The sequence below is a fragment of the Bombina bombina genome, chromosome 2 (assembly GCF_027579735.1).
Source record: "Bombina bombina isolate aBomBom1 chromosome 2, aBomBom1.pri, whole genome shotgun sequence".
Classification (NCBI taxonomy): domain Eukaryota; kingdom Metazoa; phylum Chordata; class Amphibia; order Anura; family Bombinatoridae; genus Bombina; species Bombina bombina.
In genome coordinates, this window is record NC_069500.1 from 800,579,415 (window position 1) to 800,606,443 (window position 27,029).

At 38.5% G+C, this 27,029-nt stretch overlaps 1 protein-coding gene across 2 annotated transcripts in view; it reads right to left on the reverse strand.

Moving 5' to 3' along the window:
* The window catches only part of LOC128649624 (PML-RARA-regulated adapter molecule 1), a 348,542-nt gene that overhangs the window by 234,344 nt on the left and 87,169 nt on the right, over window positions 1-27,029 (reverse strand). The gene's annotated exons all lie outside the window — the stretch shown is intronic.

Below are 27,029 nucleotides of genomic sequence, written 5' to 3' on the forward strand. Positions count from 1 at the left end.
GAACAATAAGGTCATGGTCTAACCACCAAGTCAGAGAGAGCTGAGTGTTGGGATTTAAGTATATTAGTTGTGATATCTGAGTATAATCCCTGCACCATTGGTGCAACATGCAAAGCTGTTGAGGCCTTATATGAAAACAAGCAAAGGGGATCGCATCTGATGCTGCAGTCATGAGACCTAAAACTAATAATAATAGATAATAATAGAGACTGAAGGTTTAGACAAGCTAAAACTAACTTCATTTGTCTCTTGTCTGTCAGAGAAAGAGTCATGGACACTGAATCTATCTGGAAACCTAAAAGGGTGACCCTTGTCTGAGGAATCAAGAAACTCTTTTGTAAATTGATCCTCCAACCATGTTTTTGAAGAAACCACACTAGTTGTTTCGTGTGAGATTCTGCTAAATCAAAAGATTGAGCTAGTACCAAGACACTGCAATACCCTGCTCTCTGATTACAGATAGAAGGGCACCGAGAACCTTCGAAAATATTCTTTGATCTGTCACTAGGCCAAACGGAAGAGCAACAAATTGGTAATGCTTGTCTAGTAAAGAGAATCTCAGAAAACGATAGTGGTCTGGATGAATTAGAATGAGAAGATAAGCATCCTTTAAGTCTATTGTGGACATGAAATGACCTTGCTGAACAAAAGGCAGAATAGTCCTTATAGTCACCATCTTGAAAGTTGGGACTCTTACAAAGCGATTTAAAAATTTCAGATCCTGAATTGGTCTGATTGAATCTACTTACTTTGGGACAATGAATAGATTTGAATAAAAACCCAAACCCCGTTCCTGCAGAGGAACTGAAACAATCACCCCTGAAAGCTCTAGGTCTGAAACACACTTCCAAAAAGCATGAGCCTTCACAGGGTTTGCTGGAACATGAGAAAGGAATAATCTTCCCATGGGAGGTCTTATTCTTAAAACTATTTGATACCCCTGAGAAACAATATTCTGAATCCACTGATTTTGAAAAGAAACTGTCCAAATGTGTTGAAATAATTTCAGTCTGCTCCTCACCAGTTGAACTGGTTTGAGGGCCGCACCTTCATGCAGTCTTAGGGGCTGGATTTGGTTTCTTATAAGTCTTGATTTATTACAATTTGGAGATGGTCTCCAATTAGAGCCAGAGGCCTTAGGGGAAGGAGAGGTCTTTTGTTCTCTATTCTGATGAAAGGAACAAAAACGATTGGGAGCTTTAAATTTACCCTTAGATTTCTTATCTTGGGGCAGAAAAACTCCCTTTCCCCCGGTGATATTGGAGATAATAGAACCCAATTGAAAACCAGATAAATTACTACCCTGAAATGATAAAGATAGTAATCTAGATTTAGACACCATATCAGCATTCCAAGATTTAAGCTATAAAGCTCTTCTAGTAAGAATAGCTAAAAACATAGATTTAATAGATTTAATATAAATATTAATGACATCAAATATAGCATTACAAAATAAATGATTAGTATGTTGAAGTAAAGGAACAATACTAGACAATTCAGGATCTGTTAACTGTTGAGCTAAACTGTCCAACCAAAAAGTTGAAGCAGCAGCAACATCAGCCATAGAAATAGCAGGTCTAAGAATCTAGCCAGTATATAAATATGATTTTCTAAGATAAGATGCAATCTTCCTATCTAAAGGATCCTTAAAGGAAGTACTATCTTCCATAGGAATTGTTGTATTTTTGGCAAGAGTAGAAATAGCCCCATCAACCTTAGGGACTTTAATCCCCAAACTCTAAATTAGCCACAGGTAAAGCATATAGCTTTTTAAACCTAGAAGAAGGGATAAAAGAAGCACCAAACTTAGACCATTATTTAGTATGGGATAGTAATACCCAACATGTGGAACTCCACAGAAGACTCACTAGATAGGGAGGGATAAAAATAATTAATCCACATCCCAAAATATAAGATTATTCTCATAAATGAAAAGAAAAAACTTAAACATAAGCAGAGGAATCAAACTGAAACAGCTGCCTGAAGAACTTTTCTACCATAAACTGCTTCAGAGGAAGCAAATACATCAAAATGGTAGAATTTAGTAAATGTATGCCAAGAAGACCAAGTTGCTGCTTTGCAAATCTGATCAACTGAAGCTTCATTCTTAAAAGCCCACGAAGTGGAGACTGATCTAGTAGAATCAGCTGTAATTCTCTGAGGTGGGGCATGACCTGACTCCAAATAAGATGAATCAAAAGCTTTAACCAAGATGCCAAGGAAATGGCAGAAGCCTTCTGACATTTCCTAGAACCAGAAAAGACAAAAAATAGACTAGAAGTTTTCCTGAAATCTTTAGTAGCTTCAACATAATATTTCAAATCTCTTACAACATCCAAAGAATGTAAGGATCTCTCCAAATAATTCTTAGGATTAGGACACAAAGAAGGAACAACAATGTCTCTATTAATGTTGTTAGAATTCATAACCTTAGGTAGAAATTTAAATGAAATCCGCAAAACTGCCTTATCCTGATGGAAAATCAGAAAAGGAGATTCACAAGAAAGAGCAGATAATTCAGAAACTCTTCTAGCAGAAGAGATTACCAAAAGGAACAACACTTTCCAAGAAAGTAGATTAATGTCCAAAGAATGCATAGGCTCAAAAGGAGGAGCCTGTAAAGCCTTCAAAACCAAATTAAGACTCCAAGGAGGAGAGATTGATTTAATAACAGGCTTGACCAAAGCCTGTACAAATCAGTGAATATCAGGAAGCTTGGCAATCTTTCTTTGAAATAAAACAGAAAGAGCAGAGATTTGTCCCTTCAGGGAACTTGCAGACAAACCTGTATCAAAACCATTCTTAAGAAACTGTGAAATTCTAGGAATTCTAAAAGAATGCCAGGAGAATTTATGAGAAGAACACCATAAAATATAAGACTTCCAAATTTGATAATAAATCTTCCTAGAAACAGATTTACAAGCCTGTAACATAGTATTAATCACTGAGTCAGAGAAACCTCTATGACTAAGCACTATACCATTAATGATTTGAGATCCTGATGGAAAAACGGACCTTGAGACAGAAGGTCTGGTCTTAAAGGAAGTGGCCAACGTTGGCAACTGAATATCTGAACAAGATCCACATACCAAAACCTGTGAGGCCATGCTGGAGCTACCAGCAGCACAAATGATTGTTCCATGATGATCTTGGAAATCACTCTTGGAAGAAGAACTAGAGGCGGGAAGATATAAGAAGGTTAGTAACACCAAGGAACTGCTAACGCATCCACCGCCTCCGCCTGAGGATCCCTGGACCTGGACAGGTAACTGGGAAGTTTCTTGTTTAGATGGGAAGCCATCAGATCTATTTCTGGAAGACCCCACATCTGAACAATATGAAAAAACATAATTTATGTAAGAAATTACCTGATAAATTCATTTCTTTCATATTAGCAAGAGTCCATGAGCTAGTGACGTATGGGATATACATTCCTACCAGGAGGGGCAAAGTTTCCCAAACCTCAAAATGCCTATAAATACACCCCTCACCACACCCACAATTCAGTTTAACGAATAGCCAAGAAGTGGGGTGATAAAAAAGTGCGAAAGCATATAAAATAAGGAATTGGAATAATTGTGCTTTATACAAAATCATAACCACCACAAAAAAAGGGCGGGCCTCATGGACTCTTGCTAATATGAAAGAAATGAATTTATCAGGTAAGTTCTTACATAAATTATGTTTTCTTTCATGTAATTAGCAAGAGTCCATGAGCTAGTGACGTATGGGATAATGATTACCCAAGATGTGGATCTTTCCACACAAGAGTCACTAGAGAGGGAGGGATAAAATAAGACAGCCAATTCCTGCTGAAAATAATCCACACCCAAAATAAAGTTTAACGAAAAACATAAGCAGAAGATTCAAACTGAAACCGCTTGCCTGAAGTACTTTTCTACCAAAAACTGCTTCAGAAGAAGAAAATACATCAAAATGGTAGAATTTAGTAAAAGTATGCAAAGAGGACCAAGTTGCTGCTTTGCAAATCTGATCAACCGAAGCTTCATTCCTAAACGCCCAGGAAGTAGAAACTGACCTAGTAGAATGAGCTGTAATTCTCTGAGGCTGAGTTTTACCCGACTCAACATAGGCAAGATGAATTAAAGATTTCAACCAAGATGCCAAAGAAATGGCAGAAGCTTTCTGGCCTTTTCTAGAACCGGAAAAGATAACAAATAGACTAGAAGTCTTTCTGAAAGATTTAGTAGCTTCAACATAATATTTCAAAGCTCTAACAACATCCAAAGAATGCAACGATTTCTCCTTAGAATTCTTAGGATTAGGACATAATGAAGGAACCACAATTTCTCTACTAATGTTGTTGGAATTCACAACTTTAGGTAAAAATTCAAAAGAAGTTCGCAACACCGCCTTATCCTGATGAAAAATCAGAAAAGGAGACTCACAAGAAAGAGCAGATAATTCAGAAACTCTTCTGGCAGAAGAGATGGCCAAAAGGAACAAAACTTTCCAAGAAAGTAATTTAATGTCCAATGAATGCATAGGTTCAAACGGAGGAGCTTGAAGAGCCCCCAGAACCAAATTCAAACTCCAAGGAGGAGAAATTGACTTAACCCCTTAATGACAACAATGTACCCTGTATGTCGCTGGTCGTTAAGGGTTTTTTCAGGACATAATAGCACAAGTCTAGCAAGAACACGCTATTAATGCCCTCCCTCCAGCAGGCTTTGTGGAATAGAGCAGTCTCAACGCTGGTGGCAAGACCGCGCTATAAAACAATCAAGTCCCAAAAAAAGGCCAACGACATACAGGGTACGTCGCTGGTCCTTAAGGGGTTAATGACAGGTTTTATACGAACCAAAGCTTGTACAAAACAATGAATATCAGGAAGAATAGCAATCTTTCTGTGAAAAAGAACAGAAAGAGCAGAGATTTGTCCTTTCAAGGAACTTGCGGACAAACCTTTATCTAAACCATCCTGAAGAAACTGTAAAATTCTCGGAATTCTGAAAGAATGCCAAGAAAAATGATGAGAAATACACCAAGAAATATAAGTCTTCCAGACTCTATAATATATCTCTCTAGATACAGATTTACGAGCCTGTAACATAGTATTAATCACAGCGTCAGAGAAACCTCTTTGACGAAGAATCAAGCGTTCAATCTCCATACCTTTAAATTTAAGGATTTCAGATCCTGATGGAAAAAAGGACCTTGTGACAGAAGGTCTGGTCTTAACGGAAGAGTCCACGGTTGGCAAGAGGCCATCCGGACAAGATCCACATACCAAAACCTGTGAGGCCATGCCGGAGCTACCAGCAGAACAAACGAGCATTCCTTCAGAATCTTGGAGATTACTCTTGGAAGAAGAACTAGGGGCGGAAAGATATAGGCAGGATGATACTTCCAAGGAAGTGATAATGCATCCACTGCCTCCGCCTGAGGATCCCGGGATCTGGACAGATACCTGGGAAGTTTCTTGTTTAGATGGGACGCCATCAAATCTATTTCTGGAAGTTCCCACATTTGAACGATCTGAAGAAATACCTCTGGGTGAAGAGACCATTCGCCCGGATGCAACGTTTGGCGACTGAGATAATCCGCTTCCCAATTGTCTACACCTGGGATATGAACCGCAGAGATTAGACAGGAGCTGGATTCCGCCCAAACCAAAATTCGAGATACTTCTTTCATAGCCAGAGGACTGTGAGTTCCTCCTTGATGATTGATGTATGCCACAGTTGTGACATTGTCTGTCTGAAAACAAATGAACGATTCTCTCTTCAGAAGAGGCCAAAACTGAAGAGCTCTGAAAATTGCACGGAGTTCCAAAATATTGATCGGTAATCTCACCTCCTGAGATTCCCAAACTCCTTGTGCCGTCAGAGATCCCCACACAGCTCCCCAACCTGTGAGACTTGCATCTGTTGAAATTACAGTCCAGGTCGGAAGCACAAAAGAAGCCCCCTGAATTAAACGATGGTGATCTGTCCACCACGTTAGAGAGTGCCGAACAATCGGTTTTAAAGATATTAATTGAGATATCTTTGTGTAATCCTTGCACCATTGATTCAGCATACAAAGCTGAAGAGGTCGCATGTGAAAACGAGCAAAGGGGATCGCGTCCGATGCAGCAGTCATAAGACCTAGAATTTCCATGCATAAGGCTACCGAAGGGAATGATTGTGACTGAAGGTATCGACAAGCTGCCATCAGTTTTAAACGCCTCTTGTCTGTTAAAGACAGAGTCATGGACACTGAATCTATTTGGAAACCCAGAAAGGTTACCCTTGTCTGAGGAATCAATGAACTTTTTGGTAAATTGATCCTCCAACCATGATCTTGAAGAAACAACACAAGTCGATTCGTATGAAATTCTGCTAAATGTAAAGACTGAGCAAGTACCAAGATATCGTCCAAATAAGGAAATACCACAATACCCTGTTCTCTGATTACAGACAGAAGGGCACCGAGAACCTTTGTAAAAATTCTTGGAGCTGTAGCAAGGCCAAACGGCAGAGCCACAAACTGGTAATGATTGTCCAGAAAAGAGAATCTCAGGAACCGATAATGATCAGGATGAATCGGAATATGCAGATATGCATCCTGTAAATCTATTGTGGACATATAATTCCCTTGCTGAACAAAAGGCAAAATAGTCCTTACAGTTACCATCTTGAACGTTGGTATCCTTACATAACGATTCAATATTTTTAGATCCAGAACTGGTCTGAAGGAATTCTCCTTCTTTGGTACAATGAAGAGATTTGAATAAAACCCCATCCCCTGTTCCTGAACTGGAACTGGCATAATTACTCCAGTCAACTCTAGATCTAAAACACAATTCAGAAATGCTTGAGCTTTTACTGGATTTACTGGGACACGGGAAAGAAAAAATCTCTTTGCAGGAGGTCTCATCTTGAAACCAATTCTGTACCCTTCTGAAACAATGTTCTGAATCCAAAGATTGTGAACAGAATTGATCCAAATTTCTTTGAAAAAACGTAACCTGCCCCCTACCAGCTGAGCTGGAATGAGGGCCGCACCTTCATGTGGACTTAGAAGCAGGCTTTGCCTTTCTGGCTGGCTTGGATTTATTCCAGATTGGAGATGGTTTCCAAACTGAAACTGCTCCTGAGGATGAAGGATCAGGTTTTTGTTCTTTGTTGAAACGAAAGGAACGAAATGATTATTAGCTCTGTTTTTACCCTTAGATTTTTTATCCTGTGGTAAAAAAGTTCCTTTCCCACCAGTAACAGTTGAAATAATAGAATCCAACTGAGAACCAAATAATTTGTTACCCTGGAAAGAAATGGAAAGTAGAGTTTATTTAGAAGCCATATCAGCATTCCAAGTCTTAAGCCATAAAGCTCTTCTAGCTAAAATAGCTAGAGACATAAACCTGACATCAACTCTGATAATATCAAAGATGGCATCACAGATAAAATTATTAGCATGCTGAAGAAGAATAATAATATCATGAGAATCATGATGTGTTACTTGTTGCGCTAAGGTTTCCAACCAAAAAGTTGAAGCTGCAGCAACATCAGCCAAAGATATAGCAGGTCTAAGAAGATTACCTGAACACAGATAAGCTTTTCTTAGAAAGGACTCAATTTTCCTATCTAAAGGATCCTTAAACGAAGTACCATCTGACGTAGGAATAGTAGTACGTTTAGCAAGGGTAGAAATAGCCCCATCAACTTTAGGGATTTTGTCCCAAAATTCTAATCTGTCAGACGGCACAGGATATAATTGCTTAAAACGTTTAGAGGGAGTAAATTAATTACCCAATTTATCCCATTCTTTGGAAATTACTGTAGAAATAGCATTAGGAACAGGAAAAACTTCTGGAATAACCACAGGAGATTTAAATACCTTATCCAAACGTTTAGAATTAGTATCAAGAGGACCAGAATCCTCTATTTCTAAAGCAATTAGAACTTCTTTAAGTAAAGAACGAATAAATTCCATTTTAAATAAATATGAAGATTTATCAGCATCAACCTCTGAGACAGAATCCTCTGAACTAGAAGAGTTATCAGAATCAGAATGATGATGTTCATTTAAAAATTAATCTGTAGGGAGAGAAGATTTAAAAGATTTTTTACGTTTACTAGAAGGAGAAATAACAGACATAGCCTTCTTTATGGATTCAGAAACAAAATCTCTTATGTTATCAGGAACATTCTGCACCTTAGATGTTGAAGGAACTGCAACAGGCAATGGTACTTTACTAAAGGAAATATTATCTGCTTTAACAAGTTTGTCATGACAATCAATACAAACAACAGCTGGAGGAATAGCTACCAAAAGTTTACAGCAGATACACTTAGCTTTGGTAGATCCAGCACTAGACAGCGATTTTCCTGTAGTATCTTCTGACTCAGATGCAACGTGAGACATCTTGCAATATGTAAGAGAAAAAACAACAACATATAAAGCAAAATTGATCAAATTCCTTAAATGACAGTTTCAGGAATGGGAAAAAAATGCCAAAAAACAAGCTTCTAGCAACCAGAAGCAATGAAAAATGAGACTTAAATAATGTGGAGACAAAAGCGACGCCCATATTTTTTAGCGCCAATAAGACGCCCACATTATTTGGCGCCTAAATGCTTTTTGGCGCCAAAATGACGCCACATCCGGAACGCCGACATTTTTGGCGCAAAATAACGTCAAAAAAATGACGCAACTTCCGGCGACACGTATGACGCCGGAAACAGAAAAGAATTTTTGCGCCAAAAAAGTCCGCGCCAAGAATGACGCAATAAAATGAAGCATTTTCAGCCCCCGCGAGCCTAACAGCCCACAGGGAAAAAAGTCAAATTTTTGAAGGTAAGAAAAAATGATTAAATCAAATGCATTATCCCAAATATGAAACTGACTGTCTGAAAATAAGGAAAGTTGAACATTCTGAGTCAAGGCAAATAAATGTTTGAATACATATATTTAGAACTTTATAAACAAAGTGCCCAACCATAGCTTAGAGTGTCACAGAAAATAAGATTTACTTACCCCAGGACACTCATCTACATGTTTGTAGAAAGCCAAACCAGTACTGAAACGAGAATCAGCAGAGGTAATGGTATATATAAGAGTATATCGTCGATCTGAAAAGGGAGGTAAGAGATGAATCTCTACGACCGATAACAGAGAACCTATGAAATAGACCCCGTAGAAGGAGATCACTGCATTCAAATAGGCAATACTCTCCTCACATCCCTCTGACATTCACTGCACGCTGAGAGGAAAACCGGGCTCCAACTTGCTGCGGAGCGCATATCAACGTAGAATCTAGCACAAACTTACTTCACCACCTCCATAGGAGGCAAAGTTTGTAAAACTGAATTGTGGGTGTGGTGAGGGGTGTATTTATAGGCATTTTGAGGTTTGGGAAACTTTGCCCCTCCTGGTAGGAATGTATATCCCATACGTCACTAGCTCATGGACTCTTGCTAATTACATGAAAGAAAACACATCTGGATGGAGCGACCACTCCCCCGGATGTAAAGTCTGATGGCTGAGATAATCCTCTTCCCAATTGACTACACCTGGGATATGAACCGCAGAAATTAGACAGAAGCTGGATTCCACACAAGAAAGTATCCAAGATACTTCTTTCATAGCTTGGGGACTGTGAGTCCCACCCTGATTATTGACATTGCTACAGTTGTGATATTGTCTGTCTGTAAACAAATGAACGGTTCTCTCTTCAACAGAGGCCAAACCTGAAGAGCCCTGAAAATAGCATGGAGTTCTAAAATATTGATTGGTAACCTCGTCTCTTGAGATTTCCAAACCCCTTGTGCTGTCAGAGATACCCAGACAGCTCCCCAACCTGAAAGACTTGCATCTGTTGTGATCACAGTCCAGGTTGGACGAACAAAAGAGGCCCCTTAAACTATACAATGGTGATCTAACCATCAAGTCAGAGATAGTCGAACATTGGGATTTAAGAATATTAATTGTGATATCTTTGTATAATCCCTGCACCATTGATTCAGCATGCAAAGCTGGAGAGCTCTTATATGAAAATGAGCAAAGGGTATTGCGTCCGATGCTGCAGTCATGAGAAGTAAAACTTCCATGCACATAGCTACTGAAGGGAATGATTGGGACTGAAGGTTCCAACAAGCAGAAACCAATTTTAATTGTCTCTTATCTGTTAGAGACAGAGTCATGGACTGGAAACCTAAAAAGGTGACCCTTGTCTGAGGAATCAAGGAACTTTTTGGTAAATTGATCCTCCAACGATGTCTTTGAAGAAACAACACTAGGCCAAATGGAAAAGCAACAAATTGGTAATGCTTGTCTAGAAAAGAGAATCTCAGAAACTGAGAGTGGTCTGGATGAATCGGAATATGAAGATATGCATCCTGTAAGTCTATCGTGGACATATAATGACCTTGCTGAACAAAAGGCAGAATAGTCCTTATATTCACCATTTTGAAAGTTGGCACTCTTACAAAACTATTCAAAATTTTCAGATCCAAAACTGGCCTGAATGAATTTTTTTTTCTTTTGGACAATGAATAGATTTGAATAAAACCCCAGACCCTGTTCCTGAAACGGATCTGGTATGATTACCCCTGAAAGCTCCAGGTCTGAAACGCACTTCAGAAAAGCCTGAGCCTTTACTGGATTTGCTGGTATGTGTGAGAGAACAAAATCTTCTCACAGGAGGTCTTACTTTGAATCGTATTCGGTACCCTTGAGAGACAATACTCTGAATCCATTGATTTTGGACAGAATCTGCCCAAATTATTTGGAAGAATCTTAATCTGCCCCCTACCAGCTGAGCTGGAATGAGAGTTGCACCTTCATGCAGACTTGGGGGTTGGCTTTGGTTTCTTACACAACTTGCATTTATTCCAACTTGAAGAAGGTTTCTAATTGGAACCAGATTCTTTGGGGGAAGGATTGGGTTTCTGTTCCTTAATTTGTCAAAAGGAACGAAAATGGTTTGAAGTTTTAGATTTATCCTTAGGTCTTTTATCCTAATTCAAAAAACCTCCCTTCCCCCAGTGACAGTTGAAATAATTGAATCCAGCTGAAAACCAAATAAATTATTACCTTGGAAAGAAAGAGATAGTAATCTAGATTTAAATACCATGTCAGCATTCCAATATTTGAGCCACAAAGCTCTTCTAGCTAAAATAGCTAAAGACAAAGATTTAACATCAATTTCGATGATATCAAAAATGGCATCACAGATAAAATGATTAGCATGTTGAAGCAGGTAAACAATACTAGACAAATCAGGATCTGTTTCCTGTTGTGCTAAACTTTCCAACCAAAAAGTTAATGCAGCTGCAACATCAGCCATAGAAATGGCAGGCCTGAGAAGATAGTCAGAATATAAATAAGCTTTGCTTAGATAAGATTCAAGTTTCCTATCTAAAGGGTTCTTAAAGGCTTCCATAGGAATAGTAGTACATTTGGCAAGAGTAGAAATAGCCCCATCAGCTCTGGGGATCTTTTCCAAAAACTCCAAACTAACTGTTGGCAAGGGATACAATTTCTTAATTAGGGATAAAAGAAGTACCAGGCCTATTCCATTCATTAGAAATCATATCAGAAATAGCATCAGGAACTGGAAAAACCTCTGGAGTAACCACATGAGGTTTATAAACAGAGTTTAAACATTTACTAGTTTTAATATCAAGAGGCCTAGTTTCCTCAATATCCAACGTAATCAACACCTCTTTTAACAAGGAACGAAAATACTCCATTTTAAATAAATAAGTAGATTTGTCAGTGTCAATATCTGAGGTAGGATCTTCTGAATCAGATAGATCCTCATCAGAGGAGGATAATTCAGTATGTTGTCGGTCATTTGAAAATCCATCAACATTATGAGAAGTTTTAAAAGACCTTTTATGTTTATTAGAAGGCACGATAGCAGACAAAGCCTTCTGAATCACATCAGCAATAAAATCTTTTATATTCACAGGGATATCATGTACATTAGATGTTGAAGGAACATTACTGATGGATACATTCTCTGCATGTAAAAGCTTATCATGACAACTATTACATACCACAGCTGGAGATATTTCATTAGAAATCCTTGAAAAGCATTACAGCGAAACGTACGTCGGAACTGAACTGTTCTATATTGAGTTTTATCGCGTCTATACACTAGCCAGGACACCTGGGGGCTTAGCGCTATTGTCTTGCTACTAAAGAGGTTTTGGTTTCGGCGGTCACACTCCTGCTGATCCATTTACCTCTTTGCAAGTCTGGCGATTTGAAGCATTTGTTACAGCATATCTGCTTTTGTACCCTTACATTGGGGTGTTATCAAGGCTTATGTGACGCTTTTATATATTTTAAAATAAATTTGTATCCAAGTTTTGCCTAGTGTACTGTTTTCCCATCAGTATAAAGTTGGAGTGCGCATATCCTTGAGCTTAGTCGAAAGCTCCAACAAATGTGAGTAGTCATTTGTTACAAAACAACTACTTCCTCAAAGTGCCGTTACAGATTCACACTATGTTGCAATTTTCTGTTTCCTTTTTTATGGGATCTCACTGAGGAATGCTAACAAGCTGAAAAACTCATCCAGAGGACACAGACATATCCTTGATTCAGAACTTTATTTGGTTTTCCTTTTATGATTTTTGTTATCACATTTATTTCACAGCTGGAGATATAATCTCCACAAATTTACAACAGATACAATTAGCTTTGGTAGAACTGTTAACAGGCAGCAGGGTTCCAACAGTGGTTTCTGAAAAAGGATCAGATTGAAACATCTTGCAAATGTAAGAGAAAAAAAAAAACATATAAAGCAAAATTATCAGTTTCCTTATATGGCAGTTTTAAGAATGGGACAAAAATGCAAACAGCATAGCCCTCTGACATAGAAAAAGGCAAGAGGCACATAGGAATGGGGTTTTAAATAATGAAATTATTTGGCGGCAAGTATGACGCACATTGCAAAATGAAAATTTTTTTGCGCTAACAACATCCGGAAATGACACACTTGCGTCATTGCAGATGCAACCTTGTGCAAGGAACTCGGCGTCAACTAAGATGCCGGAAATGCCGAACTTGCGTCACTGGACGTACCTTCACGCCAAGAATGACGCAATAAACATCAGCATTTTGCACCTCGCGAGCCTAATTTTGCCCGCGAAAATGTAATGAAAATTGGAAAAAATGACTAAACCCCAGGTAAGAAAAATATTTTCCCAAATATGAAACTGAACAGTCTGCAAAAGGAAATATAAAAAAATCTGACTCATGGCAAATATAAGTACAATACATATATTTAGAACTTTATATTAATACATAAAGTGCCAAACCATAGCTGAGAGTGTCTTAAGTAATGAAAACATACTTATCGAAAGACACCCATCCACATATAGCAGATAGCAAAACCAGTACTGAAACAGTTATCAGTAGAGGTAATGGAATATGACAGTATATCGTCGATCTGAAAAAGGGGGGTAGGAGATGAATCTCTACGACCGATAACAGAGAACCTATGAAATAGATTTCCCGCGAGGAAAACCATTGCATGCAATAGGTGATACTCCCTTCACATCCCTCTGACATTCACTGTATTCTGAGAGGAATCGGACTTCAAAATGCTGAGAAGCGCATATCAACGTAGAAAGTCAAGCACAAACTTACTTCACCACCTCCATATTAGGCAAAGTTTGTAAAACTGAGTTGTGGGTGTGGTGAGGGGTGTATTTATAGGCATTTTGAGGTTTGGGAAACTTTGCCCCTCCTGGTAGGATTGTATATCCCATACGTCACTAGCTCATGGACTCTTGCCAATTACATGAAAGAAAGTAGCATTCTGCAGCATCGCAAGCCTAAGCCCACGAAATGTTGAAAAAACAGACTCCAAGTTACAACTAACTAACCAGGTAAGCCTAAAAACTCCAATAAACATAATTTCAATGCTGAAACTGTTAGACTGCAAAGGGAAATACACAGACCTGACTCATGGCAAATATATACAATATACATTTAAAACTTTATAAGATAAAGGGCCAAACATAGCTGAGAGTGTCTTAAAAAATAATACATACTTACCAGAAGATACCCATCCACATAATGAAAAGCAGTCAATTTGAAAAAAAGACTAAACCCCAGGTAAGAAAAATATTTTCCTAAATATGTATTTTCCCAAATATGAAACTGAACAGTCTGCAAAAGGAAATATACAAAAATCTGACTCATGGCAAATATAAGTACAATACATATATTTAGAACTTTATATTAATACCATAGCTGAGAGTGTCTTAAGTAAAGAAAACATACTTACCGAAAGACACCCATCCACATATAGCAGACAGCCAAACCAGTACTGAAACATATCAACAGAGGTAAAGGTAGAGGAGTATAATGTCGATCTGTAAAGGGAGGCAGAAGATGAATCCCTGCGACCGATTTACAGAGAGCCTTAGAATAGATTTCCCATAGGTGAAAACATGGTGTCATCAGGCAATACTCCACATCCCTCAGATAAACACTGTACTTTGAGAGGAATTGGGCTTCAATATGCTTAGAAGCACCTATCACAGAAGAAAATCAAGCACAACTTGCTTCACCACCTCCATGAGAGGCAAAGTTTGTAAAACTAAGGTATGAGTGAGGTGGGAGGTGTATTTATAGGCATTTTGAAGTTTAGGAAACTTTGCCCCCTCCTGGTAGGAATGTATATCCCATACGTCACTAGCTCATGGACTCTTGCCACTTAAATGAAAGAAATAATTGTTTTATCTACCGATGAAAACTATATATACTTTCCTTTGCATAAAGAGAGCTTTCAGAGGATAACTGTTTCAGCTAGCTATTTATTCACATAATTGAGAAATTATTGTAAATTTACCCAAAAAAGATATATATATATATATATATATATATATATATATATATATATATATATATATATATATATATATATATATATAATATATTATATATATATATATATTTTTTTTTTTTTTATGGAATGGTTGGGATAGCACTAGAAAACATAATTTATGTAAGAACTTACCTGATAAATTTATTTATTTCATATTGGCAAGAGTCCATGAGCTAGTGACGTATGGGATATACAATCCTGCCAGGAGGGGCAAAGTTTCCCAAACCTCAAAATGCCTATAAATACACCTCCCACCACACCCACAACTCAGTTTAACAAATAGCCAAGTAGTGAGGTGATAAAATAAGGAGTAAAAAAGCATACAAAAAGAGGAACTGGAAAAATAATTGTGCTTTCATACAAAAAATTATAACCACCATAAGAAAAGGGTGGGCCTCATGGACTCTTGCCAATATGAAAGAAATGAATTTATCAGGTAAGTTCTTCCATAAATTATGTTTTCTTTCATGTAATTGGCAAGAGTCCATGAGCTAGTGACGTATGGGATAGAATTACCCAAGATGTGGAAGTCCACAGAAGAGTCACTAGAGAGGGAGGGATAAAATAAAAACAGCTATTTCCGCTGAAAAATTAAATCTATACAAAAAAAAAGTATTTCTTAAATCATAAGCAGAATAATGAAACTGAGAAAGCTTCCTGAAGAACTTTTCTACCAAAGACTGCTTCAGAAGAAGCAAATACATCAAAATGGTAAAATTTAGTAAATGTTTGCAAAGAAGACCAAGTTGCTGCTTTGCAAATCTGATCAACCAAAGCTTCATTCTTAAAAGCCCAAGAAGTGGTGACTGATCTAGTAAAATGAGCTGTAATTCTCTGAGGCGGAGACTGTCCAACCACAAAATAAGCCTTGTGAATCAAAAGCTTTAACCAAGATGCCAAAGAAATGGCAGAGGCTTTCTGACCTTTCCTAGGACCAGAAAAAAACAAGACTAGAAGTCTTTCTGAAATCCTTATTAGTAGCTTTGACATAGTATTTCAAAGCTCTTACAACATCCAAAGAATGTAAAGATCTTTCAATAGTATTCTTAGGATTAGGACACAAAGAAGGCACAACAATTTCCATACTAATGTTGTTAGAATTCACAACCTTAGGAAGAAATTTAAACAAAGTCCGCAAAACAGCTTTATCCTGATGGAAAATCAGAAAAGGAGACTCACAAGAGAGAGCAGACAATTCAGAAACTCTTCTAGCTGAAGAGATCGCCAAAAGGAACAATACTTTCCAAGAAAATAGTTTAATATCCAAAGAATGCATAGGCAATGCATAGGCTCAAAAGGAGGAGCTTGCAAAGCCTTTAAAACCAAATTAAGACTCCAAGTAGGAGAAATTGATTTAATAACAGGCTTGATATGAACCAAAGCCTGAATAAAACAGTGAATGTCAGGAAGATTAGCAATCGTTCTATGAAATAAAACAGAAAGAGCAGAGATTTGTCCCTTCCAAGTATTTGTAGACAAACCTTTATCCAAACCATCCTGAAGAAACTGTAAAATTCTAGGAATCCTAAAAGAATGCCAAGAGAATTTATGAGAACACCATGAAATATAGGTTTTCCAAACGCAATAATAAATCTTCCTTGAAACAGACTTGCGAGCCTGTAGCAAAGTATTAATCACTGAGTCAGAGAAACCTCTATGACTAAGCACTAAGCGTTCAATTTCCACACCTTCAAATTTAGCGTTTTGAGATCCTGATGGAAAAACGGCCCTTGAGACAGAAAGTCTGGTCATAACGGAAGTGGCCAAGGTTGGCAACTTGACATCTGGACAAGATCCGCAAACCAAAATCTGTGTGGCAATGCTGGTGCTATCAGAAACACATGTGATTGTTTCATTATGATCATGGAGATCACCCTTGGAAAAAGAACTAGAGGCAGAATAATGTAACCAGATAGGTAAAACCAAGGAACTGCCAACACATCCACCATATCCGCCTGAGGATCCCTGGACCTGGAAAGGTACCTGGGAAGTTTCTTGTTTAGATGGGAAGCCATCAGGTCTATTTCGGGAAGACCTCACATCTGTACAATCTGACAAAATACATCTGGATGGAGAGACCACTCCCCTGAATGTAAAGTCTGACGGCTGAGATAATCTGCTCCCAATTGTCTACACCTGGGATATGTATCACAGAAATTAGACAGGAGTTGTATTCCGCCCAAGAAAGTATCCAAGATACTTCTTTCATTGCTAAAGGACTGTGAGTCCCACCCTGATGATTGATATATACCACAGTTGTGAAATTGTCTGTCTGAAAATGAATGAATGATTCTCTCTTTAATAGAGGCTGAGAGGCCTATTTATTAAGCCATCAACCGCAAATACGCTGGAATTCCACAGCGTAATTGTGGAGAGCTTGATTTGCCTCATTTATCAAAGCCTACAGACCAGCAAAAGTAGAAATTTGTGACATAACATACGATCCGCCGGTCTCAGTCTGACACAGATCGATGCTTACGTCACTACAGATGTTCCGAATGCAAATTCAGCACTATCTGACTACTTTTGCTAGTTAGCAAACTGCTACCAGGTACGCTCGCCACTATTCTGGTCCAGCGTACCTGGTTTTCAAGCCGCCGCCATGGAGGCCGTGGATGCCATAGGAATCAATGGGAGTCTGAAAGCAGCGAAATAGCATGTGAGCTCAATCCTATTGGCTGATTGGATCCACCAATAGGATGAAAGCTCAATCCTATTGGCTGATTTCAACAGCCAATAGGATATTTTCAACCTTAATTCTGATTGGCTGATAGAATTCTATCAGCCAATTGGAATCAAAGGGACGCCATCTTGGATGAATTCATTTAAAGGAAAATTCATTCGGGAACAAGACGTCAAACAAAGAGGATGCTCCGCGTCGGATGTCTTGAAGATGGAGCCGCTCCGCACCGGATGGATGAAGATAGAAGACTTCTGCGGGCTTGGATGAAGATTTCGGCCGCTTGGATGAAGACTTCTACCGGCTTCTTGGAGGATGGATGTCGAATCTTCAAAACTGTAAGTGCATCGTCGGGGGTTAGTGTTAGGATTTTTTAAGGGTTTATTGAGTGGGTTTTATTTTTAGATTAGGGGATTGGGCTGCAATAGAGCTAAATTCCCTTTTAAGGGCAATGCCCATCTAAATGCCCTTTTCAGGGCAATGGGGAGCAGTTTTTTAGTTAGGTTTTTATTTGGGGGTTTGGTTGTGTGGGTGGTGGGTTTTACTGTTGGGGGGTATTTGTATTTTTTATTTACAGGTAAAAGAGCTGATTTCTTTGGGGCAATGTCCCGCAAAAGGCCCATTTAAGGGCTATTTGTAGTTTATTGTAGGCTGGGGTTTTTTTTTTATTTTGAGGGGGCTTTTTTATTTTCATAGGGCTCTTAGATTAGGTGTAATTAGTTTAAATCTTCGATAATTTCTTTTTTATTTTGTGTAACTTAGTGTTTATTTTTTTGTAACTTAGTGTTTGTTATTTTTTGTAACTAAGTTGTTAGATTTTTGTAACTTTTTAGTGTAGATTTAAATTATTTGAGTAGGGTTAGGTTTTTAACTATATAATATAGTTAATTTAATTTGTAGTTTAATGTAATTTTAGTATAGCAGTTAGGGTAGATTAATTATTAGTTTAATATAGTTTAATGTAATTTTAGTATAATAGTTAGGGTAGGTTAATTATTAGTTTAATTGAATTTTAAAAGTAAGTTTAAATTTATTATTAGATAGGGATGAGTTAATATGTAATGTACAGTTAGCGGGTTGTTAGGTTTAGGGGTTAACAGGTTAATTTAGTTTATGGCGATGTGGGGGACTGGCGGTTTAGGGGTTAATAATTTTATTTAGTTGCAGTGGGCTCAGGGAGCGGCGGGATAGGGGTTAATAACATAATGTAGGTGGCGGCGGTAGATTAGGGGTTAAGAACATAATGTAGGTGGCAGCGTGGTCCGGGAGCGGCAGGATAGGGGTTAATAAGTTTATTAGAGTTGTGGCGGTGTCGGGGAACAGCGGGATAGGGGTTAATTAGTTTATTAGAGTCTTGGCGGTGTCGGGGAGCAGCAGGATAGGGGTTAATAACATTATTTATTTTGGCGGGGTCGGGGAGCGGCAGGATAGTGGTTAAACAGTTTAGTATAGTGGCGGTGTTTAGTGACAGTATACAAATAAAGCTGGGAAAAAGCCGAATAGCAGCTAGACCGATGACTGTTAGTTAACAACAGTCCGCTGCTCATCACCCCATACTTGGTGTGCGACTTTTTGACAGCTTTTTTGTTAAATATGGAGAGCGTATTCAGGTCTGCGGCCACAATGTTAGGCGATGTCAGGCGAGCGTATTGGTGCCGTGGAATGCAGCACAGTTGACGGCTTGATAAGTAGGCCTCCAAGCCTGAAGAGCCCTGAAAATAGCACAGATTTCTAAAAGATTGAATGGTAACCTCGCCTCTTGAGGATTCCAAACCCCTTGTGCTGTCAGAGAGCCCCAGACAGCTCCCCAATCTGTGAGACTTGCATCTGTTGAAAACACAGTCCAGGAAGGATGAACAAAAGAGGCCCCTTGAATAATCCAATAATGGTCTAACCACCAAGTCAGAGAGAGTTGAGTGTTGGGATTTAAGAATATCAATTGTGATATCCGAGTATAATCCCTGCGCCATTGATCCACCATGCGAAGCTGCAGAGGTCTCATATGAAAACGAGCAAAGGAGATCACGTCCGATGCTGCAGTCATGAGACCTAAAACTTCCATGCACATAGCCACTGAATGGAATGATCGAGACTAAAGGTTTAGACAGGTTGAAACCAACTTCAAACATCTCTTGCGTGTTAAAGAAAGAGTCATGGATACTGAATCTATCTGGAAACCTAAAAAGGTAACCCTTGTCTGAGGAATCAATAAACTCTTTGGTAAATTGATCCTCCAACCATGTCTTTAAAGAAACAACACTAGTTGATTTGTGTGAGATTCCACTAAATGAAAAGATTGAGCCAGTACCAAGATATCGTCCAAATAGGGAAACACCGCAATACCCTGCTCTCTGATTACAGATAGAAGGGCACCGAGAACCTTCGAAAAGATTCTTGGAGCTGTCGCTAGGCCAAATGAAAGAGCGACAAATTGGTAATGCTTGTCTAGAAAAGAGAATCTCAGAAACCGATAGTGGTCTGGATGAATCGGAATGTGAAGATAAAGATACACATCCTGTAAGCCTATTGAGGACATGTAATGACCTTGCTGAACAAAAGGCAGAATAGTCCTTATAGTCACCATCTTGAAAGTTGGGACCCTTACAAAGTGATTCCAAAACTTCAGATCCAGAATTGGTCTGAATGAATTATCCTTCTTCGGGACAATGAATAGATTTGAATAAAAACCCAGACCCTGTTCCAGAAGTGGAACTGGTACAATTACTCCTGTGAAAGCTCCAGATCTGAAACACACTTCAGAAAGGCCTGAGCTTTCACAGGATTTGTTTTAATGTGAGAAAGAAAAAATCTTCTAAGAGGTCTTATTCTGAAACCTATTCGATACCCCTGAGAGACAATATTCTGAATCCAATGATTCTGAACGGAACAAGCCCAAACGTCTTGAAATAATCTCAATCTGCCCCACACCAATAGAACTGAATTGAGGGCCGCACCTTCATGCAGTCTTAGAGACTGGCTTTGGTTTCTTATAAGGCTTGGATTTATTCCAACTCGATGATGGCTTCCAATTGGAGCCAGAGTCCTTAAGGGAAGGAGTGGTTTTCTGTTCTCTATTCTGACAAAAGGAACAAAACGGATTAGAAGCTTTAGATTTACCCTTCGATTTTTTTTATCTTGGGGCAAAAAAAACTTCCTTCCCCCCAGTAATAGTGAAAATATTAGAATCCAACTGAGAACCAAATAAATTATTACCCTGGAATGATAGAGATAGTAACCTAGATTTAGATACCATGTTAGCATTCCATGATTTGATCCATAAAGCACTTCTAGCTGAAATAGCCAAATACATAGATTTAACATCAATCTTGATGATATCAAAAATAGCATCACAGATAAAATGATTAGCATGTTGAAGCAAACGAACAATGCTAGACAAATCAGAATCTTTTTCCCGTTGTGCTAAGCTATCCAACCAAAAAGTCGATGCAGCCGCAACATCAGCCATAGAAATGGCAGGCCTGAGAATATAACCAGAATGTAAATAAGCTTTCCTTAGATAAGATAAAATTTTCCTATCTAAAGGATCCTTAAAAGAAGTACTATCTTCCATAGAAATAGTAGTTCGCTTGGCTAGAATAGAAAAAGCCCCATTAACCTTAGGGACTTTTTCCCAAAACTCTAAATTAGCCACTGGCAAAGGGTGGGTACAAATTTTTAAACCTAGAAGAAGGAACAACAGAAGTACCAGGCTTAGACCATTCCTTAGCAATCACATCAGAAATAGCATCAGGATTAGGGAAAACCGCAGGAGTAATCACAGGAGGTTTATAAACAGAATTTAAACATTTACTGGATTTGTTATCAAGAGGACCAGACTCCTCAATATCCAAAGTAACCAAAACTTCGTTCAACAAAGAACGAATATACTCAATCTTTAAAAGATAAGTTGATTTATCAATGTCAATGTCTGAGGTAAAAACTTCTGAGTCAGAGAGATCCTCATCAGAGATGGATATATCAGTATGTTGTCGATCATTACAAAATTCATCAGTATCATGAGAAGTTTTAAAAGACCTTTTACATTTATTAGAAGGCGGAATAGCAGACATAGTCTTCTGTATTGCATCAGCAATATAATTTTTCATATCAACAGGGATATCATGTACATTAGGAGGCCTACTTATCAAGCCGTCAATTGTGCTGCATTCGCCGGCACCAATACGCTCGCCTGACATCGCCTAACATCACGGCCGTGGACCTGAATACGCTCTCCTTATTTATTAAAAAGCTGTCAAAAAGCCGCACACCAAGTACAGGGCGATGAGCAGCAGACTGTTGTTAACTAAACAGTCATCAATCTCGCTGCTATTCGGCTTTTTCCCAATTTTATTTATATCCTGTCACTAAACACCGCCACTATACTAAAATTTCTAACCCCTATTCCGCCGGTCCTGGATCCTGCCGCAACTAAATAAAGTTATTAACCCCCATCCCGCTGCTCCTGGAGCCCACCGCAACTCTAATAAAGTTATTAGCCCCTATCCCACCACTCCTGGACCCCGCCGCAACTAACTAAATGTATTAACCCCTATCCCTCCGCTCCCGGACCCCGTCGCAACTAACTAAATGTTTTAACCCCTATCCCTCTGCTCCCGGAGCCCACTGCAACTAAATAAATGTATTAACCCCTATCCCTCCGCTCCTGGACCCCGCCGCAACTAAATAAATGTATTAACCCCTATCCCTCTGCTCCCGGAGCCCACTGCAACTAAATAAATGTATTAACCCCTAAACCCCTATCACTACCACTTACTAAACCTATTAACCCTAAACCGCCAGCCCCCCACATCGTCATAAACTAAATTAACCTATCAACCCCTAAAGCTAGCAACCCGCTAGCTGTACGTTAAAATTACATCATCCCTATCTTATAATTTTTAAATGTAAACTTACCTTTAGATTTAAATTAAACTTTATTAAACTACTAATTAACCTACCCTATTATACTAAAATTACAATAAACTATATTAAACTATTAATTAATCTACCCTAACTATTATACTAAAATTACAATAAACTATATTAACCCCTTAATGACAACTGACGTACCAGGTACGTCATGCAAAAACTAACAGTTAATGACAATAGACGTAACTGGTACGTCAGTTGTCTATCAGAGTGCTGGAAGCGATCGCAATCGCTTCCAGCAGCTCTGAGGGTATTGCAGTGATGCCTCGATATGGAGGCATCCTGCAATATGCCTTTACAAGCCTCCGATGCAGAGAGAGCCACTCCGTGGCCCTCTCTGCACCGGTAGCAATGGTGCCATTGTCTGGGTGGGAGCGCACGTGCACGGGGGCGTGCGCATGCATGGGGCATGCGCGTGGACGGGGGGGCACGTGCACGCACGAGCATTAGCCACACTGACACCAATGAGGGCAGAAAGGGGGAAAAAGGTAAAAAAAAAATTAATATAAAAGGATCTGGGAGGGGAGGGGGGGTGGGGGTATTGTGGGGGGGCTGCTACACTACAGAAAGAGTTTTAAAGTTAAAAATAAAATAAAAACTTTGGTTTTTGGGGCCAAACTGGGTACTGGCAGACAGCTGCCAGTACCCAAGATGGCGGTAATTAGGTAGGGGAGAGGGTTAGAGAGCTGGAGGGGGGATCAGGGAGGTTGGGGCTAAGGCAGGGGTCCATCACAGCTAAAATATTTTATTATTTTTATTTAAAAAAAAACAACTCTTATTTAGTACTGGCAGACTTTCTGCCAGTACTTAAGATGGCGGGAACAATTGTGGGGTGGGGGAGGGAAGAGAGCTGTTTGGGAGGGATCAGGGGGTGGGATGTGTCAGGTGGGAGGCTGATCTCTAAAATTAACCCTGCAAGAACCCTGCAAGCTACCTAATATAACCCCTTCACTGCTGGGCATAACTCACGTGTGGTGCGCAGCAGAATTTAGCGGCCTTCTAATTACCAAAAAGCAACACCAAAGCCATATAAGTCTGCTATTTCTGAACAAAGGGGATCCCAGAGAAGCTTTTACAACAATTTCTGCCATAATAGCACAAGCTGTTTGTAAATAATTTCAGTGAGAAAATTAAAATTGTGAAAAATGTAAAGTTTTTTTTTTTTTTTTAATTTGCTCGCATTTGGCGGTGAAATGGTGGCATAAAATATACCAAAATGGGCCTAGATCATTACTTGGGGTCTACTACACTGCACTAAAGCTAAAATTAACCCTACAAGCTCCCCACAAGCTCCCTAATTAACCCCTTCACTCCTGGGCATAAAACACGTGTGGTGCGCAGCGGCATTTAGCGGCCTTCTAATTACCAAAAAGCAACCCCAAAGCCATATGTCTGTTATTTCTGAAAAAAGGGGATCCCAGAGAAGCATTTACAACCATTTGTGCCATAATTGCAGAAGCTGTTTGTAAATAATTTCAGTGGGAAACCTAAAGTTTGTGACAAAATTTGTGAAAAAGTTAACTTTTTTTTTTTTTATCGCATTTGGCGGTGAAATGGTGGCATGAAATATACCAAAATGGGCCTAGATCAATACTTTGGGCTGTCTTCTAAAAAAAAATATATACATGTCAAGGGATATTCAGGTATTCCTGACAGATTTCAGGGTTCCAATGTAACTAACGCTAATTTTGAAAAAAAGTGGTTTGGAAATAGCAAAGTGCTACTTATATTTATTGCCCTATAAATTGCAAAAAAAACAAAGAACGTGTAAACATTGGGTATTTCTAAACTCAGGACAAAATGTAGAAACTATTTAGCATGGGTGTTTTTTGGTGATTGTAGATGTGTAACAGATTTTGGGGTCAAAGTTAAAAAAAAGTGTGTTTTTTTTTCCATTTTTTCCTCATATTTTATAAAAAAAATTTTAGTAAATTATAAGATATGATGAAAATAATGGTATCTTTAGAAAGTCCATTCAATGGAGAGAAAATATATAATATGTGAGGGTACAGTAAATGAGTAAGAGGAAAATTACAGCTAAACACAAACACTGCAGAAATATAAAAATAGACATTGTCATTAAGGGTAAGAAAATTGAAAAATGGTCCGGTCATTAAGGGGTTAAACTAATAATTAACCTACCCTAACTGTTATACTAAAATTACATTAAACTACAAATTAAATTAACTATATTATATAGTTAAATACCTAACCCTACTCAAATAATTTAAATCTACTATTAAAAATTACAAAGTTTCAAAAAACTAACAACTAAGTTACACAAAATAACAAACACTGAGTTACACAAAATAACAAATACTAAGTTAAAAAAACACTAAGTTACACAAAATAAAAAATAAATTATCAAATATTTAAAATATATTTTTTATTGAAGTCATAAACAGATACAACCAAAGGGTATGCCCCAAAACATTTACAGAAAGTGCAAATACAATATTGTTAGATAAGTGTTACAAACAAAGCCCTACAGTAAGGGTATAATGTATCCAGACAGCACACGTAATGTCATAAAATTTGGGCAGTTTACAGTAAGACTTCAGTTTTATAATAAAGGTAATAACAATAAAACAAAAATAGTCCTCCCCGGGCCATATAGCAGGTGAATTGGAGTGTCCACTCAGACACAATTAGGGCCAGGGGGATTAGCTTTATAGTTTAAAGGGGGGGGGGGATGCAGCGGGCAAGAGCCACTCAAAATATAATAGGGGGGGTGGAGGGCGGAGCTAGCCGGGATGTCAAACTTATATTAACTATTATTATTATTATCGGGGCCCTAAGTGAGCATTAGTTTTAATTGCCAAGTAAACTTCTTAAAAATATCTAGACAGAGTAAAAATTGGAATGCATAATTAAAGGGATATAGTGGTGAGCTTTCATTAGTCTCATTATAACCTGGAGACAGTGCTTAATATACCAGAATGAATCTTAGCACATGGAGTATGAGAACTAGAGTAGAATTAAACACATAAAACAACGGTATCATGACCAACTTTAGAAATTGACTTTCTATAAAATGGATAGGGGTAACCCCTAGCATTATTAAGTTAAGTGGGGAGAGGACATTAGTAAGTATGGAACATGAGGGATTTCCAGGTGAGCCCCTCCCCTAGGGAATTACCAGCTATAGGCGATGTGGGAGAAAGGAATAGGGGTATGACCCGCAGGCAACCAGTACCGGCGGGAAAGGGAGGGGAGGAGCTCACTAGAGACAAATAATTTTGTATCAATTTTAAACTCAACATAAACAATGTCATATCCTAGAAACATAAGTATGATAAAGCATAAACTTAGCGTGATTCCGTAAACAGTTATAGAGCAAAGAGTATTAAATACATTAGGTGTACCCACTAGCGCCTAAACATATACACATCTCTGCGGGCGAATGAAAAAACAAACTATATCTATATCTTAGACTGTTAGTGAAGGCTATACTTCTATTAACATTTTAGTGCGACTAGGGATCCATAAGGGTATGCGTCACTAGAGGTTAACAATATATACATAGATAAATGGCTAGTATGAACGCATAATAACATGTTTAAGGAGTATTCAGCTTATATAGAAGACTGATATAAAACATGTCAGAAGAGGGATCCCTAATCCTGAAATTTAAAGCCTAAATGACAAATTACTATCAAAATAATACTAACACTTAGACGTATTTAACACTGAGAGTTTCATCAGTTAACATGAGAACCAAGCACTGACATTTGCAGAGTAGTGCTTCAGGGATGCTAAGGGTGTTGTACCTGAGTCAGATAGCCAAGGGTATAGTAGTAAATGAATATTGGCACGTTTTAAATGAGCTAGGCACATACTATACAGCTTATCTTACATATCTGCCAGAGCACAACCTTATGAGGATATTACTAACGTCTTTACTCAAAATATAAATACAGGTATGTAGATATAGACAAGATACAATGTTCAAACAGTATAAAAGTGTGTTTTACAGAAAATCATCCTGTACTGAAGCAAAAAAAAAAAAAGCAAAAACAAAAAACAAAACAATGTGTGGCAATATATAAACTTAAAGAAACACCTATGTAATTGCTGTAGGATCTAGGAATACCTCTCTAGGCAATTATGTAGTATAGGTTGAGTAGATGATTAGTAACCTCAAAGAAATGTACAGTCATTCTAGACAAAGTCTCAATGTTGTGGAGAGGACAGTGACCTGGGGCTAATTGTGTGTGGATAAACAAGTCACTGCCTAGAGTTTGTAAGGCAATCACCTGATTCCAGATCTTGACCTGCAAAATAAGAGTGGCAGGACCTGCGTGATAGAGATAGTAGTGATTTCCAGACTGTCAACGCAGGTGACAACCGCTTGTAATTGGGGCAGACTCTCAGGTGTTGTCAATAGAGTAAAGGAGGAATGCTGCTGTTCGTTCCAAGGCAAAACCGACACCTCCGACAGAATCCAGAAGCTGCTGTCAAAGCAATCCGCACCACCCTTCCATTCTGTATGGTAAACAGCTACATTAACAGTTATATACTTCGGATCCCCCCATGATTGCTCCGGAATGGAGAGTGAAGTGTTAG